A 7,594-nucleotide genomic window follows, 5' to 3' on the forward strand; every position below is an offset into this window, starting at 1 on the left:
TTCAAAGAGATGTTATGACACAAATTTAGTCTTCAGCTATGTATGACTTTGTAGAAAATATTAGTAATATTAAATATTTTGTTACTTTTCATAAGATTAATATGAAAACCTTAAAAACTTCCATACATTTGTTTTTATAAAAATATCATACTACATAAACTGTGATGAATAGATTGCAAGGCAAAGTGGAGCAGAGGGACCAGTTAGGAGGCTACTAGTCCAAATGCACCGTGATGATAATTTGTAAGACAGATTCAGGAAAATTCGATGATAAGAAATAGGGTTATAAAGGGCAGATTCAAAGTGAATTCCTAGGGTTTTGTCTGAAACAACTGTTTGTGCTGTCATTTACTAAGAAAGAAAGCTATAAATGGAATAAAATCAGGTTCAAGAATAAAGTAAATTCAGTGCTTTTTAAATTGATGCATAATTGGCATACAATAACATGCACAAATCTTAAGTATTCAATTTGACATGCTTTGATTATTTTATTCACTGGTGCATTCACAACACAAAATAATACCTGGGACGTTTTCTTCACCTCAGAAAGTTCCCTCATGTCTTTTTCCAGTTGATTCAACTCCCCTTCCCTAAGCAATGATTTTCTGACTTCTGTAATTGTAGAATAGCTTTATGAATCCTCAGATTGCATACTGATGGACTCATACAGAATGTATTCTTCTTTGTCTGGGTTTTTCATTTTAGCCAAATAATTTTGAGAATGCCATGTGTATTGGTAGTTTATTCTTTTACATTGCTGACTAGTATTCCATTGTATGAAACTATCCCAATCTGTCCATTCTCCTGTAGATAGACTTTTGGGTTGTTTCCTGGTTTTGGCAATTATGAATAAAACTGCTATGAATATACTTATAAATCTTTATTTCAGATATATATTTTCATTTCATTTGTGTAAATACCAAAGAGTGGAATTGATGGGTTGTGGAGTAGATGTATGTTTAATTTTAATAAGAAACTGGCAAACGATTCTCCAAAGTGGTTTTCATTTTATACTCTCAGCAACAGTATATGAGAGTTTCAATTGTTCCACATTCCATCCTATATTTAGTGTAGTTTGTTTATTTGTCACTCTAGTAGATGTGAAAAGATATCTCTTTGTTGTTTTCTTTTTTTTTTTTTTTTGACTTGGCATCAACTTTATTAGTTTTTATCACTAACATGCTTGGGCAGATTTGTTACTTGAAGCTGGTTAAAGAAAAAGGAGTTTTAACAAAATGATATGCTGGATAATTCTTCATGCTAGTACTAGTACACTATTGAGAGCTCAAGCTAACTGAATTAGAACTTGCTTCCTTTCCGATTTGTAAAGATAATTTCCTATTCAACTTTTTCTTTTTCTCATTACAAGACCCTAAAACATAAGATGGGCACACAGGTTTCAAAAGTTCTGTCAATACTTTAATTTCAAAGTATCCACCCTGAATGCAGGCTAAAACGTCACCTAGGTCCCTGTAATGTCCCTCTCATTTCTTCCTAAGTTGAAGTTCAGATAGCACTTTGTAGTCACACAGAACAGAAATCTTTCATGCATGAGCTCCAAGAATGCTAAGGATTAAGAATATAACGAGTTCAGAAGAAATGAACAGGATAACATAGGAGGAGGGTTCAACCCTTGCAGGGTTCAACTCACAAAGATGTTAGAACAAGTTATGCTCCATCCAAAGAGTCAGTGTATTTCTGGACAAGGCACAGGACCTGAAGAGGGAACCCTTAGATGTCTTCCACTTCACCATAACGCACGGGAGCCCACCTTGCGCCTCTGACACAGCCACTGCCTGGCCTCTGGAGACAAACAGGCTGTGACACTCCAAAACCTCAGTGCTTGCCTGCGGCTGGAGCAGCTGCTACAAATAGGTGATGTACTGGTGCCAGTGGCTAGCCCTGTTCCAGGAACATGCTCTCAGACGAACAAGTGAAGAGAGTGTCAGGTCCCCCATGTTGGGTTTCTTTCTGAAGTGCTGTCCAGTTAGTTGGTCCTGATGCAGCAGGCTTCTAGAAGGAAGCTTCCTCTAGTGGAGCTCTCCAGGCAGGCAGTCTGAGAAGCTCCATCACCCTGAGTCCACTTAATACACATAAGGATATTAAGTTTGCTTGTAGGACACATGAAAATAGCTAATATATAAGAAGGAAGAACAATCTATGCTTTCTCTACAGGACCTGAATCTACAGGCAGATCAATTCTAATAGCTCAGCACTTCATCTACTCACTGCCAGGCTTTCATGGCAGTTTCAAAGTCAACTCAGAGGCAAGCTCTTCAGGAAAACAAGTGGTGTTAAGAGAAAAAAGAAGCATTACCTTCAATTTATGGAAACTAAAAAGAACACTGCCACATTCTTGTCCATTCTGTTTGAAGCTAAGTCTTTGGTTTTCAAATGAAAAAAACCTTAAATCCATAAAATTTGAGAAGATTAATTCGGGTATCTTCTGGTTTTAAAAAAAAAAAAAAAAAGACAAACCCCTTCAACCAATGAAAATCTGTAAGGGAAGGAGCAGAGCTCAGGCACTCCGGAGAATAGATGTGGAGGAAACATGTCCACCCGCCCGCCCGCCCGCACGCACACACACTGCACACGACCAACAGGCAAAGACTCAGTATGTGACTGCTAAGTTTAATTCAATGGCTACACCCACTCCTGCCTTGTAAAAATAACAGAATGCTCTTCTCAAATCGCCATGTGAGCACTGGTTTGTTGTTTTTGATACAGCCTTACAAAAAGTTGGCACCAAATGCACATAAAAAAGTTTTAAGGCTTAATAAAAATACAGATGAGTAATTTCTTAATGCAGCTTGGAGGTTGAGAAAAGGATGCCAAGAGTTAATGAAGCTTCCAAATACAGGCAGTCCCTAATGTACAGAGCATTTTCTAAATGCAAATGGCCTCCCCCATCAGGTTCAAAGGAGCAAAAACTTTTCTACTGTTCCTCCCAGGGACCAGGCTGCCCGGGGCTCTCTAAAGCCATGAGCATGGCCCCAAGGAGGGAATGGAAGACAGAAGATGGGGACAAAAGTAAGGCGATGTGGTCACTGCTGCCCAGAGGCTCTGCTCTGGTTGTTTTCCTCCTTCCCCCAGGCCTCTATCCCCAGCTCTGCCCCAGAAGTCCCTGCCAGGGGACAGATCTAGAAAGCTCTTCCCCTCATGTAACTGACAGTGAGACTGAAGCCCTGACGTGCCAGCAGCACGTCAGGGTCTTCTTGGCGATCCAATTTGGAATTCACAAATCATTTTCTTGTATATTAAAAAAAAAAGTTAGAAATAGCAGTTCATTTCTACCTTTGGAAGATCTTACTATAAGCTAAACAAGTTAGTGTGTTTAACTAACTAAGTTAGTGTGTTTGAGCTTAAAAACTAACCACCATGTATGACATTTTTTAATGTGGAGAAAAATGCTCTGAATTCCAGACAACTTTCCTATAAATGACCATTTGAAGGATGGAGGAGATAGGAAGCACTTGATAGAGTCACATGGAATCAGTGTTTCTCGGCTCCAAAGTCAGCAGGGGGACAGAAAGGCAAAGTGTCTTTACTTGGCAAAGCACCGTGCGAACCCCCCAGCGCCGGCGGAGGACGTGCAGTTTGGCAGGGAGCTCCTGCAGGCACGTGAGCGTCCAGGCCACTAGGAGTGCGACTGCACTTTAACAACGATGAAGACATTTTTAGCACCTGCATTAGCTTTGTAGGCACTCGTACCAGTAGCTCCAACCCAAACTGCTGGTCCCACGTGACTGCAGTACAGGAACCGAGACCATAGCCCTCCAGAGGCTCGATGGGAGAAACTTTCGCCTGATAGATTACAGCAGCACGATTCTTGCCAGCCCATTATCTTTGCTGGCAAATACCATGGAATGGGCCGGTTGAGACTTTACTGCCAAACTATTTAATGTCTTAGCCTAAGGTCTCTAAGGCTCGTCTGGAAACTGTGAATATGGTCCAGAGGTTCTGCAAAGCTTTATAAAGGGTGGCCTAAGAAAACTTTCCTTCCTCTTTGGTGTACCTGAGCAACAAATTTTTTTCTAGAAAGGTGTCAGAAACAGACCAGAGCCAACAGTTACCGATGTAAAGCTGGTACTTGAGAACAGCTCTTGAGCTATTATGACAGAATCCAAACCTAAGAACCCAAGGTTCTCAAGCATCTCTTCTTCCCACTGTCAGCAGGAATATAAAGGAAGACACATGAAGGAGTTAAACAATCCCATTACCTGGATATATCTGGGTAGTTTTTAAAGTCCTGTAGAAGTTAGTGGTCTTGCAGAAAGGAAGTGTCGCTGGTGAAGGGAACTGTCTACATCACTAGTGTGGAGCAAAGGCCTGGACTTAAGGCTGATTCGGAAAAAAGGAACAATTCACAAGCAAAACTGCCTGTAAAGAGCCCCAAACCAGTCTCTCCTGGATGAAAGGAAGAGATTTCTACATAAGATCTGGCCAAGGATTGAGAGGGCAGAAGCGGGGCACCTCGGAAGATCAGGGTGCAAAATCTTTCCATAAAGCGTACGACTGAGAACAACATTTTGGTTTTTTGTTGACAGTTGCTGAGGAAAAGCAATGAAGATGTTTCAAGAAAATCTGCAGAACTGAAGTGAAAAACACTGCGGCCGAAGTCGCAGGAACGGAGACCGTGTCCATGAAGGGTAAACGGCGTCAGGACCTCAGGGTTCTATCCAGATACCCGCCTCCCCACCCCGCCAGGGTTTCAGTGTGTCTTGCTCTTCTATCCCACAGCAACGGACATGTGGTTTTTGGTTTTCTCTCCAAGGCTTTAAACTCTGCTACTGTGTTAGTGATTCCTAGATACCCAGCTAGCCAACACACCAAGGACGCGAAGAGCCCACTCCTCAGGCGCACCTGGCCTGGCACCGCCTCCCCGCCCACCCACCCGAGAGCTCCTCCCACACCAGGCATCACGTTTCCTCCCTTGGTTTCCGGCAGGCGAGGTCTCCGGCTTCTCGTGATGGCAGTGAAGCCGGAGCGGCAGCTGCAGGTGACCACCCAACAGACTGTCTCCCCACCCTGCTCCTTCGGGCTAAAGAAACTACAACTTTGAAATCCTATCTCTCGAGTTTTCTGTCTGGCTCTGGGGGACGCAGCAGCGTCTCAGTAGAAGGAGACGCTGGACTTGCCTCCAGGCAGGTTCAGGACTTTGTTGTGGGAGCGAGGCCTCGCGCTCAGCCTGGGCTCATGACTGCCGATGGCGGGCGCCGGCTGCTGGGCACGGGCTGCTCCTCGCGGGCCACCGGGCGCCCCAGCTCTTGTCTGGGGGAGGCGCTGGCTGCGGCTCTAAGGTCCGGTGTGTCCTCTCCCTCACACAGGAACACGTGGTCCTTGGGTTTGTTGGGTGTGCCATGGGTGAAGCAGCAGCGACTGGGGAGTCCAAAATGTCACTGGCCTTCCCACCAGGGGGGTTCAGACGCTGTCGAGTCTGCACAGGCGTGGATTCGTCAAATATACCACTTCCTTTCCCCCCAGGGGGCTTGGTCCTTTTGGGTATGTTCTGAGGTTCTTCAGTGGGTCCCAAAATATTAGATGCCATCCTGTTAAGGCCTGCGTGGAGGTGCGGCTGCTTCTGGGCGATCGCTCGGCTCTCCTCCCGGGGGCTCCATGGCCCTGGCGGCGGCCCGGCCTCCCTCGCTCTCCCGCGCCCGGAACGTGTCGCCCGCCACGCGGAGCCTCCAGCCCCTGTGGTTTTCATTTTACTTTTTATGTCCCTGATCGCAAATGATTTTGAGTGCCTTTTCATGTGCTTATCTTTTGAATATCTTGAATATTGAATATGCTTGTGCTTATCTTTTGAATATCTTGAATATTGAATTTTTGAATATCACTTGAATATCTTCTTTTGGAAATTGCCTGTTGTAATAATATATCCATTAAAAAAATTAGACTATTCATAATTTTATTGTTTATTGTAGGAGTTTTTGTATAATCTGAATATGTGTTTTTGTCATATAAATGTCATGAATATTTCTCCTTGCATTTGGTTTATCTCTTCATTTTTAAGGGAAATCTTTTCATGAGCAGAAAATTTCCAATTAATCCATTTCACTTCTGCTAAAAGTTGAGTGGTTTTGTTTTTTTGTTTTTGTCCTTACCAAGAAATCTTTGCTTACTCTAAGGTTATTAGGATATTACAGTTTGGATCCTTTTAGAAGTTTTACTGTTCTGAATTTTCAATTTAGACCTATGACTTATCTCAAATTAATCTTTGTGTATGGTTTGAAATTGGGGTCTACTTTCATATAGATATTTAGTTGTTTAATCAACATTTGTCAAAAAAAAACCCTCTTCTTTCCCAATTTATTTATCAAATGGCTAGATATGTGAGTCTGTTTCTGGACTCTATTCCGTTCATGAATCTCTCTATCTTACACCAAAATCACACTTAGTTATGTAAATTTTGAAATCAGTTCATGTAATTTCTTCAACTATTTTTTTTCAAGATATTTTCTAGGTTCTTTGCGTTTCCATAAGAATTTTAGAATTTTCTCACCAATTTCTACTAGAATTCCTTTTAGGATTTTGTTCGGGATTGTGTTGAATCCATGGGGAAAATTAGAGAAGGAACATCTTAAAAATATTGAACCTTCCAATACATAAAATGGTAAATCTATCCCTTTGGGTCTTCATTAATTCCTTTGGGCAATGTATTCTATTTTTCAATATACAGGTTGTGCATATATTTCATTGGATTTAATAAAGTATTTTGGGGCTTCCCTGGTGGCGCGGTGGTTGAGAGTCCGCCTGCCGATGCAGGGGACGCGGGTTCGTGACCCGGTCCGGGAAGATCCCACATGCCGCGGAGCGGCTGGGCCCGTGAGCCATGGCCGCTGAGCCTGCGCGTCCGGAGCCTGTAAAGTACTTTGAAATGTTACTTTTTTTTTTGCGGTACACGGGCCTCACACTGCTGTGGCCTCCCCCACTGCGGAGCACAGGCTCCGGACGCACAGGTTCCGCGGCCATGGCTCATGGACCCAGCTGCCCCGCGGCACGCGGGATCTTCCCGGACCGGGGCACGAACCCGCGTCCCCTGCATCGGCAGGCGAACTCTCAACCACTGCACCACCAGGGAAGCCCTGAAATGTTACTTTTAATGGTATTGTTCATTGCTAGTAGATAAAAATACAAATCATTTTTATATATTTATTTTGAATCCTGTGATCCTGATCACTTCACTTATTAATTTTAGCCATTGTTTTGTAGACTACATAGAGTTTTATACATAATCATGGCATTTTCACATAAGGACAGTTTTACTTATTCCTAGATTTTAGGTTTTTTATTTATTTTTAAATATTTTTACTTTATTGCACTGGCTTGGACATTCAATACAGTGCTAAACAGAAGTGGTAAAAGTGAATATCTTGACCTTTTTTCCTCTCTCAGGAGAAAAGGGCTCAATATTTTATTAAGTGCAATGTCAGCATTAGACTTTTCTTAAATTCCCCTTCTTGGATTAAGGGGAAGTTTCTTTCTATTCTTAGTTTGATGTGTTGTTTTTTTAAAATCATGAATGGGTGTTGAATTTTGCCTTTTTTTTTTTTTTTTTTGTCCTCCTAAGAAAGTCATATGGCTTTCTCTT

At 42.5% G+C, this 7,594-nt stretch overlaps 1 pseudogene; it reads right to left on the bottom strand.

Annotated features, from left to right (window-relative positions):
* Positions 1–5,112: 5,112 nt before the first annotated feature.
* On the bottom strand, positions 5,113–5,645 carry LOC132421064 (jupiter microtubule associated homolog 2 pseudogene; annotated as a pseudogene).
* Positions 5,646–7,594: the final 1,949 nt, after the last annotated feature.

The sequence above is a fragment of the Delphinus delphis genome, chromosome 1 (genome assembly GCF_949987515.2).
Source record: "Delphinus delphis chromosome 1, mDelDel1.2, whole genome shotgun sequence".
Taxonomy (NCBI): Eukaryota; Metazoa; Chordata; class Mammalia; order Artiodactyla; family Delphinidae; genus Delphinus; species Delphinus delphis.